This window comes from Castanea sativa, chromosome 7 (assembly GCF_040712315.1).
Source record: "Castanea sativa cultivar Marrone di Chiusa Pesio chromosome 7, ASM4071231v1".
NCBI classification, from domain to species: domain Eukaryota; kingdom Viridiplantae; phylum Streptophyta; class Magnoliopsida; order Fagales; family Fagaceae; genus Castanea; species Castanea sativa.
Genome location: NC_134019.1, coordinates 4982925 through 4995207, shown reverse-complemented (window position 1 = coordinate 4995207; position 12283 = coordinate 4982925).

Genomic DNA, 12283 nt, shown 5'->3' with positions numbered 1-12283 from the left:
AGTGAGGTCTTTTGTTCAAGTGATAGTAGTTTATAGAATAATGACTCACAGTGGTCTAGTTTAATATATCAATTAGAAGTCTCAATTTTCATGATCGAGACAAATCATGATAATAGATATGTTATAGTCTAACTATATGAACTGCCTAGTTCCATGACTAAATACAAACTTGAATTTATGAGTTTATAGGGAACTTGTGATTGAGATTTTATGTCTGCAAATCTTATTTCCATACCTAAATCACATACAATGTATCTTTTGTACTATACACAATGTCCAATGATCCTGTAAAAATAAACTATTTTATAAATTAAATAATTTCATAAAAATGAATTCTAGGGCACAAATCCAAACATTAGCTATCAAAAGTCGACCATTAAATAACATGAAAATTTGATACCATCAACAGTGGGCGTCAAGAATTTTCTCCACTCCAAGTCTGTTGGGAAAATTTTAGAACAAATTAATTTTAATCAATTATACAAATTGATTAATATATAAGTCAAATTATGCAATGGTCTAATTTAGTTTATAGTTGGCACTTGACACAACTATATCGCAAAAGAACAAAATGATTGCGGCGCATAAGCAATCCTAGTAACAATATTCCATCCATTGGCACGAGAATTGCATTTAATGGGGGAGAACAGAAGAAAAAGATAAGTTGATTCTACTTTTGAAGGCTTTTCAATGCCTTGGAAACCAATATTGGTGTCCTTGTAGATTCTTGAAGTAGAGTCATAGCCATATTATGATGCTCACAATTAAAATTCTGAGAATAAATTCCCATTTAAAGTAAATTTGGCATGCCAAGAATGCTGTCGCGTTGCACTATAATTAGAGATTCTATTCTCACAACCACCGATCAAAATTTCGAATGAGAAGTCTATGTGAAAGGCTTGAAGCTTTTCCTGAAATTATTGAAGTTTCCCTATAAATACCTCAATCGCATTGCATAATGCAAATATCAAATAGTCAATGCTGCTTATCTAAGCGTCATGCATGAAGATTGAAGAGACAGCGAGTGAATTTGAGCCAGAATGATTTGCCCATATATGCAGCAAGCAATTTGCCTTCTCTTGGCTTACGGGCAAGTCATCCTGGGCTCTACTTCACTCTCTTTTGTCTCAAGCAACACTCTCAATCGTGTGCCAATCCTAAGTACATCATAGAACAACGCGCTCACACACATAGAGGTTGTTATTTTAATGAAAATTATGCAGTCTTCTAGTCTTATGGCGCTTATAAAGTCTGGTTAATGCTTACATACGCACACTATCGTTTGGCTGTTATGATCGATGTGTTGTAAAGAAAGGTTCTAAAACACTATCTGTGGGGAGTAAAAGGACCCAAGCAGGCATTTGGGCCTTTGGGCTCTAGCAAGGAGGGCCGACCTGTTCTTAAATTAAGAACATGTTAGTACTGCAAACCGGCCCATACGCCGAGGGGCCGAGGACACATCCGAGGGTGAGTTCCTCCTCGGATAGACCCAAGAGAACTCGGAGGTTCACTATAAAGGTCAAGGCAGAATTCCGGAAAGACTGGTGGTTAAAAGGGGGAACCCCTGAACCTTTTAGATACACCGGTGTTAGAAGAATATCATAGGCAAAGGCTGCCACCTCCACATTAAAGACCCTGCACCTACCTCCCTGGCCGCATTAATGGGGAAGTGACCCCTGAACAGTAGAACCGAAACTTCTGGTTACTATTCAAAGTACTAAGAGAAGAAATATCTAGGGGGGAGGAGATTCCAGCAACACGTAGATAAAGCATCAAGAGAAGAAGTATTTAAAGGGGGTGAAGGCCAAAGAGAAGGGGATCGGTCAATTACCAAGAAAGAAAATTAAGAATTGTAACCTTTAAGAGAGAAAGAGAAATAATACAAAAGCGGTCCTCGGCTCACGTCCGAGGAGATCCCTTTGCAATTATCATCTATTATTTACGAGTATCTTCACACCTTAGCCTGTTGTCAAGTTCTCAGTACCTCTAAATTAGATTTCAAACTCACACTCTACAAATTTCATTGTTTAAGGCTCATTGGGCCTAAGCCCATAATTGTCTTTGGGTCCAGGTGCAATTGTGTACTTACAATTGGCGCCGTCTGTGGGGAGTCTAGTCTGGAAGGAGCTGGGATACTATGGCAGGCCTAGGCTCACACCATGCAGAGTCTCAAGGATCACAACCGGAGGATCTTTTCGAGCGTCTTGAGCGTCAAAGGGATCGAGAGGGAAGCGTTCATACGGAATACCCTAGGGCGAGCCATACTCATGGCGGGGGCAGCACCACCCACGAGGATGGTGCTAAGGCCATGCAGAAGGAGATTAATCATTTGAAAAGGAAACTGCGCCTCGTCAGACGCAAGCATTTACCATCCTCATCTAATCCTTCTTCAGTAGAGGTCCGGGGAAGTAGTTACAGCTCGAGGTCATGGTCGCCCCCCAGCGCAACGTCCTCTTGTGAGGAGGACGACCCTCCAGCTCGCAGGTACAAGAAGCTCCCTTCTAGGGGCTTGGGGAATGATGCTATGAGTCGGGCGTTGCACCAACTCTCCAAATCGCCATTCTCACGGAGGATTGAGAAGGGGAGGCTCCCTAGGAGGTTCACCCAGCCCACCTTTACCATCTACAATAGCCGGACTGATCCGGTGGAGCACGTGAGTCACTTTAACCAGAGGATGGCGGTGCACTCTCATAATGAGACCCTGATGTGTAAAGTTTTCCCCTCTAGCTTGGGACCTGTTGCTATGAGGTGGTTCAACGGCCTTAAATCGGGGTCTGTAGGTTTGTTTGGGGAGCTTACTAGAGCATTTGCATCGCGGTTTATCACATGTAGTAGAGTGCCTCGACCATTAGACTCACTGTTATTCATGGCCACGAGGGAAGGCGAGACGTTGAAAGCATATTTCGACCGGTACTGGGAGATGTTTAACGAGATAGATGGTGATTTTGATGAGGTGGCACTCAATACCTTTAAGATAGGCCTTCCTACTGATCACGACTTGAGGAAGTCCTTGACCAAAAAGCCCGTCCGCAGCGTACGTCGCCTCATGGATCGTATTGATGAATACAAAATGGTAGAGGAGGACTAGCAACAAGGAAAGGGTAAGGAGAAGGTTATCCCACAGGAGAGAAGGGATTTCAGGTCGGACAGATACCACAACAGCAAGCCGAGAAGAGATTACATCGGGCAGTCCAGCTCGACAGCCCCTCAGACCGTGAATACTGTGTTCCGGGAACCAGTACACCAATTACTGGAGAAAGTTCATAAGGAGCCCTTCTTCAGATGGCCTAGTAAGATGGCGGGAGACCCCGCGAAGAGGAATCAGAACCACTTTTGTCAGTACCATCAAGACGTGGGCCACACTACCGAGAACTGTCGAACCCTTTGGAACCACTTGGAGCAGCTTGTCAGAGAAGGAAAACTGAAGCAGCACCTTTATCAACCTAACGGGCAGGGCAATCAATCCAGCTCGAACAATCAGAAGAATAATTCATCTCGGCCGGCGTTGGGAATAATTAACGTTATCTTTGCTGCACCTGGCAGGACCGGCTCAGGTCCCACCAGGGTGATGGCAGTTTCGCATCCTCAGGCCGAAGAGGCAGGCTGCAGGCCGAAGAGGTTGAAGGTGAATTTACCCGTCTTGGGATTTTCAGAGGAGGATAAGGTGGGTACCATCCAACCCCATGACGATGCTCTTGTGGTCACTCTTAGGATAGGGAATTATGACGTAAGAAGGGTGATGATTGATCAGGGCAGCGGTACAGATATCATGTACCCTGATTTATTTAAGGGGCTAAAGTTGAAGCTGGAAGATTTTACTCCTTATGACTCGCCACTCATAAGTTTTGAAGGGAAAGCCGTTGTACCGAAGGGACAGATTCGTCTGCCCATTCAATCTGGCTCAGAAACAGTTGAGGTAGATTTCATTGTGGTTGACGCATATTCCCCATATACGGCCATCCTTGCTAGGCCATGGCTACACGCTTTGGGTGCTGTCTCCTCTACCTTGCATGTTAAGGTTAGATTCCCCTCGGGGGAATATGTTGAAGAGATCCTCGGCAGCCAATCGGTGGCCAGGCAATGCATATCGGCTGCAGTGCTTCATCAGACAGAAGCCGAGTCATCGGCTTTGATCATCAAAGACTCATAGCAATTAACAGCTCCGGATGCACCCGGGGCGGTGACAGGAGAGGAGGCTGTTTGTGAGGAGTTAGAGAAGTTTTTGATAGCGGATGGCCCTGAGAGGTTCTTCCAAGTTGGCATACGCTTGCCACACCAGGAGAAGATGGATTTGTTGGAGTTTCTGAAAGACAACATGGATGTCTTTGCGTGGGACCCTTATGAGGCTCCCGGCATAGACCCGAGCTTCATTTGTTATCATTTGAATGTCAACCCCGCCATTGTTCCGAGAAGGCAGCCACCTCGGCGTTCTTCCAAGGAACATTCCGAGGCTGTCAAGGAGGAGGTGCTCAAGCTCAAGAGGGCTGGGGCTATTAAAGAAGTTTTCTACCCCGAATGGTTGGCGCATACGGTTGTGGTCAAAAAGAAGAATGAAGCGTGGAAAGTGTGTGTGGACTTCACGGATTTGAACAAAGCCTGCCCCAAGGATTCGTTCCCAATGCCGCGTATTGATCAGCTTGTGGACGCCACTGTCGGACATCCTCGTATGAGTTTTTTGGATGCCTTCCAGGGTTACCATCAGATTCCATTGGCATTGGAGGATCAAGAGAAGACTGCTTTCATTACTTCAACAAGAAACTACCACTATAAGGTCATGCCGTTTGGATTGAAGAATGCTGGGGCTACCTATCAAAGAATGATGATCAGAATGTTCGAACAGCAACTTGGGAAGACCATTGAGGTATACGTGGATGACATAGTGGTAAAGAGTAAAACAATACCTTCGCAAGTTAAAGATTTGGCTGACACCTTCCAGGTGCTTAGGAGGCACAAGTTGCGCCTTAACGCCTTAAAGTGCTCTTTTGGCGTGGGTTCTGGAAAGTTCTTGGGTTATATGATTACTCATAGAGGTATGGAGGTAAACCTAGTGCAGGTCAAGGCTATTCAGGACTTACAGCCGCCTCGGAACCCAAAAGAGATCCAGAAATTGACCAGAATGATCGCCGCACTAAGCAGATTTATCTCTCGGTCAGTTGACCGGTGCCGTCCTTTCTTCCAATTGTTGAATAAATGGAAAGGGTTTCAATGGACCGACGACTGCGTGTTAGCCTTCCAACAGCTTAAGCAATATCTTTCTCGGCCACCCATTTTGTCTTGCCCCGAGGCGGACGAGGTCCTGTATGCGTATCTGGCAGTGGCCATCCACACGGTCAGCCTGGTCCTCATAAGGGATGAAAGCGGGGTACAGAGACCGGTCTATTACGTTAGTAAGTCCTTGAATGAGGTCGAGGTGCGCTATCTACTCTTGGAGAAAGTACTTCTGGCCATAGTTCATGCCACGCAGAAGCTTCCTCATTATTTCCAGTCCCACACTGTGGTGGTTCTGACCCAATTGCCCCTCAAGGCGGTGTTATGCAGCGCCGATTACTCTGGCAGGGTGGCAAAGTGGGGAACCATTTTGGGGGCCTTTGACATTAAATACATGCCTCGCACCTCGGTGAAGGGCCAGGTCTTTGCTGATTTGGTAGCAGAGTTTGCCGAACCATTGCTAGAAGAAACTCTGAAGGAAGCACACATGGATGAAAAATCAGTTGGTGTGATCACAGCCGCAGCGCCTCTGACTTGGAAAGTGTATGTGGATGGGGCAGCTAATCAGAGAGGGTCTGGTGTTAGACTTGTCCTGATATCCCCTGAGGGAATTGTCTTCGAAAAATCCCTGAGACTGGCGTTCTCGGCTACTAATAATGAGGCCGAGTACGAAGCAGTCTTGGTGGGCATGAGCATGGTATATAGGATGGGTGGAAAGGAAGTTCATGCGTTCTTGGATTCCCAGTTAGTGGTCGGCCAAGTCACGGGGACCATGGAGGCTAGGGACCCAAGGAGGCAAGAATACTTGGCCCAGATCAAACGTCAGCAAGCTAAGTTTGATTCCTTCGTCTTATCTCACATCTCTAGGAGTGGAAACACCCATGCAGATTCTTTGGCCACGTTAGCAACGTCTTCGGCTCAGGGTTTGCCCAGGATTATCCTCGTAGAGGATTTGCTAGAGCCAACTCTTACTGCTGTCAACGCAGCTCGCATCCATCTGATAAGGCCTAGACCTAGCTGGATTGACCCGGTCATATCTTTTCTTAAGAACGACATCCTTCCTAAGGACAAGTCTGAAGCAGATAAGATACGTCGAAAGGTGCCACATTTCTGGTTGTCCGAGGATCAGAAACTGTATAAACGATCCTTCTTAGGACCACACTTGTTATGTGTGCACCCTGAATCAACGGAAGCGCTTCTAGAAGAACTGCATGAAGGGATTTGTGGGAGCCACACTAGGGGAAGGTCCTTAGCCCATAGAGCTCTGACTCAGGGTTATTAGTGGCCCAATATGTAGAGGGAGGCTCAAGACTATGCCAGAAAATGCGACCAATGCCAGAGGTTCGCCCCTAATATTCATCAACCTGGAGGGGTTCTCAATCCTCTCTCCAGTCCTTGGCCTTTTGCACAATGGGGGTTGGATATAGTGGGGCCATTTCTGAGGGCTGCAGGAAACAAAAGATGGCTGCTCGTGGGGACAGATTACTTTACTAAATGGGTCGAGGCTGAGCCCTTAGCAAATATTAGAGACGTTGATTCCAAGAAGTTTGTTTGGAAAAACATCGTCACTAGATTCGGAATACCACACACACTTATTTCAAACAATGGCGTTCAATTCGATAGCAAGGCTTTTAGGAAATATTGTGGTGATATGGGCATCATAAATATATACTCCACCCCAGCTTATCCTCAAGGAAATGGGAAAATCGAGGCCGTTAACAAGATCATAGTCAGTAGGCTCAAGAAAGGTTGGACGATGCGAAAGGTAGATGGGTAGAAGAACTACCACATGTTTTGTGGACGTATCGGACTACACCCCGCAGGTCCACTGGAGAAACTCCATTCTCTATGACTTATGGAGCCGAGACGGTGATACCTCTGAAATCTGGTTTCCCCACCCTAAAGACAAGTTCTTTTAGCCCAGAGAATAACGATGGCCTTCTGGAAAAAAGCCTGGATTTAGTTGAGGAACGACGCGAGGCAGCTATGGTCCAAATGGCTTATTATCAACAGAAGCTTAAGCGGGGATATGATGACCACGTGAAGCTAAGACCACTCGCACCTGGGGATCTTGTACTAAGAAAAGTTGTGGGCACTACTAAGAACCCAGCTTGGGGTAAGCTAGGACCAAATTGGGAAGGTCCCTATCGCATTGTTTCAGTAGCTGGCATAGGGTCGTATCAGCTAGCTGACCTAGATGGAAGGATTGTACAACGCCCATGGAATGTAAACAACCTTCGAAAGTATTATTATTAATAAAAGGTGCTTTTGTTAGTTAGCAGTTCAAAGCTATGAATACGTTAGGGGCATACAGTTACTATTCTTAAGTGTCAAATAGAAACTTGGTTAAGTATGGTCCTCGGACCACAAACCTTGTGGAAATTGATATCTTATCATTTGTTAAACAGAACCTTAGTTATGCCGGGTCCTCGGACCTCCTACTTTGGGAAAATTAACATTTGAAGTTGCTATTATTAAGTATCAAACAAAAACTTGGTTAAGTATGGTCCTCGGACCACAAACCTTGTGGAAATTGATATCTTATCATTTGTTAAACAGAACCTTAGTTATGCCGGGTCCTCGGACCTCCTACTTTGGGGAAATTAACATTTGAAGTTACTATTATTAAGTGTCAAACAGAAACTTGGTTAAGTATGGTCCTCGGACCACAAACCTTGTGGAAATTGATATCTTATCATTTGTTAAACAGAACCTTAGTTATGTCGGGTCCTCGGACCTCCTACTTTGAGGAAATTAACATTTGAAGTTACTATTATTAAGTGTCAAACAGAAACTTGGTTAAGTATGGTCCTCAGACCACAAACCTTGTGAAAATTGATATCTTATCATTTGTTAAACAGAACCTTAGTTATGTCGGGTCCTCGGACCTCCTACTTTGGGGAAATTAACATTTGAAGTTGCTATTATTAAGTGTCAAACATAAATTTGGTTAAGTATGGTCCTCGGACCACAAACCTTGTGAAAATTGATATCTTATCATTTGTTAAACAGAACCTTAGTTATGCCGGGTCCTCGGACCTCCTATTTTGGGGAAATTAACATTTGAAGTTACTACTATTAAGTGTCAAACAGAAACTTGGTTAAGTATGGTCCTCGGACCACAAACCTTGTGGAAATTGATATCTTATCATTTGTTAAACAGAAACCTTAAACATGCCTGTTCCTGGACCTCCTACTTTGGGGAAATTAACATTTGAAGTTACTATTATTAAGTGTCAAATAGAAACTTGGTTAAGTATGGTCCTCGGACCACAAATCTTGTGGAAATTGATATCTTATCATTTGTTAAATAGAACCTTAGTTATGCCGGGTCCTCGGACCTCCTATTTTGGGGAAATTAACATTTGAAGTTACTATTATTAAGTGTCAAACAGAAACTTGGTTAAGTATGGTCCTAGGACCACAAACCTTGTGAAAATTGATATATTATCATTTGTTAAACAGAACCTTAGTCACTGTTCTTGTTCTTATCACACACTTTGTGGAAATCAATATCTTACCATTCGTTAAATTGGATCTTAAGTTTTATATCTTTGAGTGTTAAACAAAATTTTGTAAAGAATGGCCCTCGGACCTTACACTCTGCTAAAATTGATATATCAGATTACAAAGTTTAACCATCATGTGGGCTTTCTAACTAAAGCATTGTATAATATCCAAACTAAGTTAGTTTTTGTTGGGTTCTTGAATGATTCACTCTGCAAAGAAAATATACGCATGGCTGTTTAAAGGTTATAATTGTTCAACTGCTGGAGTTAGACTTGCTTGTTCCGTTTTGTCTATTAGCTATGTGTTAGTAAAAACTTTCATGACATGCATAAAAAGTACAAAGTGAAATAAATACAACTTGGATGGAAATTGAGTAAAACTGTTCTTCATTAATTATAAATGGAATACATCATCATATGAAAAATAGGGCAAAATAGAGAAACGTCCTATGCTAGGCCCTAAGCTTTGGGAGGGGGGTCTTGGAGGGAGGTGCTGCCAGCCTCGATGCTCTTCAACTCCAACTCAAAGGTAGACAAGACTTGTTTCCCTTTGTCTGTTGAAGGAATGAGGGGCTCCACGTTCTGGCTTTGCTCCTTCTTGGCAACTTCACACCCGTCCTTCTCTTTATGGGAACCTTCAGGTTTTGTAGGATCAGGAACGAGTTCTGGCACCACGGGAGGAAGGGCAGGAGAGGCAACAACAGGAGTGTCTTCTATCTCCTGTATGTCAAGGGGAAGCCAAACGTTCTCAGGCTTCCTCAGCTCGGAAACTTGAGGAACCCCTGCTGCGTTTAAGGCCTCCCCCCAGACCTGCTGACAGTATTCTCGGCATAAAGCCGCGAAAGCTTCTGTCAGTTGGTCCTGTGTTGCAGCCACTCCTTCCTGATAGCTGGCCTGCTTCGCAGCCTCCAGTGAGTGCTTGTAGGTGCGAGCTTCCTCCTTCATCCGCGCAAGCTCCTTCTCCAAGTCAGAGCGTGCCCGTTGGGCTTGGGAGAGCTCGTCGTCCTTTTGGTGAAGAAGCTTACGTTGCCCCTCCACTTGATTCTTCATTGTTTTCAGACTGGCTTCGGCACCATCTTTCTCTCTCTTCAGATCAGCCAGCTGAGAGGTGAGCTTTCCATTCTCCGCCAGGGCCTGGCATAGGGACTTTTCTGTCTCTAGCCTTATTTCCTGCTCCACTCCAGCTCGCTTCCGAGAATCCTCCACGAACTTCTCGGCAGCGAAAACTTCTTGGATGGCCTGCGATAAATGTTAGGGGGTTAAAATATAGTACGAAATTTATAAATAACCCTAAGAATACAAGAATGAAGTGAAGCTTACCAGAGCTAAGTCCCTTTTTAAAGAAAGGAACAGCTGAGGCTGGCTCATCTTTTCCAAGGCTTCCATGTCCTTGGGTAGCAGAAGTGGGCGCTCCAATGCATCGGCCAGGTGGAGGGCATGGCCTTGTTGGAACTCCCTGATGTTAGACTAAAAGAGAATTGGCGCTCCATCCAGTCTCAGTTCGGGAGACCACATAGCCGGTGCTCGACGCACCTCGGCCATGTCTCTGATCTCCCCACTTTCAACTGAACGGGCGCGCCCTTTGCCCTTGTCCAGCTTCCGTCGAGAGCTCGGTGGCCGCCGTTTCAGCCTTTCTCGCCTCTCGCCACTAGCCCCCTCGGCCTCCACCTTCCTTTTCTTCTTCGGATGGTCGGCAGGAGGCTTGGGGTCGGCTGGAGGAGGGGGTGGTGGCAAGGCTGGGGGAGCTTGGGATCCCCTCGCCCCCTTCTTAGCGACTCTCTCGCCTCTCGCGGTCAGGAGGCCCTTGAGCGCGTCCATGTCCTCTTCAATAGAGCTGTCGTCTGCACATGCTATCACTAGGCTCGGGATCCCAGAGGTCTCGGCAGCCTCTTCTTCCTCGTCGGAAAGGACGACGAACGAGCTTACACGAGGTCGTTGTACGTCCTCGAGTTGAAACTGTTCTATCTCCTCGTCCAATGTGTTCGATGAGGACACTTGCTCCTCTGGGATAGCGGTTGCTTGAGAATGCGTTGCGAGGGGATCGCCGCGAGGGGTTGCGTGTATAAGATTGTGTGGAGATCGTCGGGAATATCGTAGTCGGCTAAGAAATGTGGCCTGGCAACGTTGATTCGCCTACGTCTCCGGTCACCCGCAACGATCGCATTCTCTATCTCCTGGAAGTCTGTGGATATGGGGTCGTACCCTAATATCAAGTGAGCCGCCCGAAGCTGCAAGTCTTCACTCACAAAAATCTCTGAGCGAAGCACTTGGTTCAAATCTGCAACGTTGCAGTGGCTCAAGCGAGGGCGCACGTGTTGTTTATCTGCAAAGAAAGACACCAAAAACAGACAAACATGGTCAGATTTGTAGGACATGTAATAAACTAAAGTTAAACGCTTAAGTAAATATAAATGAACATTTCAAGATGTTTAGATGGAGCTACGGGGTGGGAAGTTAGATCCTAAGGAGTCACACCTGGATCTCCCCACTCGACTGGGCAGTGGGGGCCGTCGTGCCAGTTGCTTGAGGTGATGAGGTAGTCGTCCTTCATGCCTTTATTGGACTTGGGCAGACAGGAGATCAACCTAACTACGCTAGAGCGGGATTTGATGTAATAGCCTACCCTAGTAAGTTTGTGGCATTCGTACATAAAAACGACGTCATGCCAAGTGAGGTTTAATCCTAGTTGCTCATTTAGAGCATCGACGCTCCCTAAAACTCTAAAGACGTTGGGAGCGCACTGGTCAAGACACAACTGGTGGTTGCGGAGGTACTCCCTGGTTACGCTTTTCATTGGGAGGGTCATCCCACCTTCTATGAAGGCAACCATAGGGATGATGACCTCTCCTGTTTTCCTAGACCCGGCCACGGCTTCCGCCGGACAATATCTCAAACCTACGTCGCTGGGGATGTGGTATTTAGCCCTAAAACCTTCCATCCCAGCGGCGGTGTCAACTAAACACTTAAATCTACCCATCTATAAGAGGTGAAAGGGTGGGTTCTAAGAAGGAGAACGGTTAAGAAGGGAGCCGAGGACAAGATCCGAGGAGAACGGATTAAAGAAAAAGTAGGAACTTATGAGTTTGAAGTTGTGCGAGTTTCCACGGATTTCTGCAAAGAAAAGGCAACTACTGATGTTTTGATATGATTAGCCCCTGAAGAAATAAATGAAGGCGCATGTTTCCAAAGCATTACGACATGCGGGAAGTGGCCTCGAAATTGCATTCGTCCCCCCCAAATTTTCAGGGGGTAATAAGGGCCGTTAGATGCTCATCTCACTGTTGAACGTGGGGGATAAAGTGTAACTTACAATCATAAATGCGCGCGTTTTTGAAATTGAAACCGCCAAATGGCATCCTCTGGAACACGAAACGATCTCCACACGCGTGGTTATTTACAAAACGTGTGGGGTAAGATCTCGTTGGATCAAAACCCTATTTTTTCTCCTTGGATGCTGAAAAATAGAGTTTTGAGGGGCTATTGTGGGGAGTAAAAGGACCCAAGCAGGCATTTGGGCCTTTGGGCTCTAGCAAGGAGGGCCGACCTGTTCTTAAATTAAGAACTTG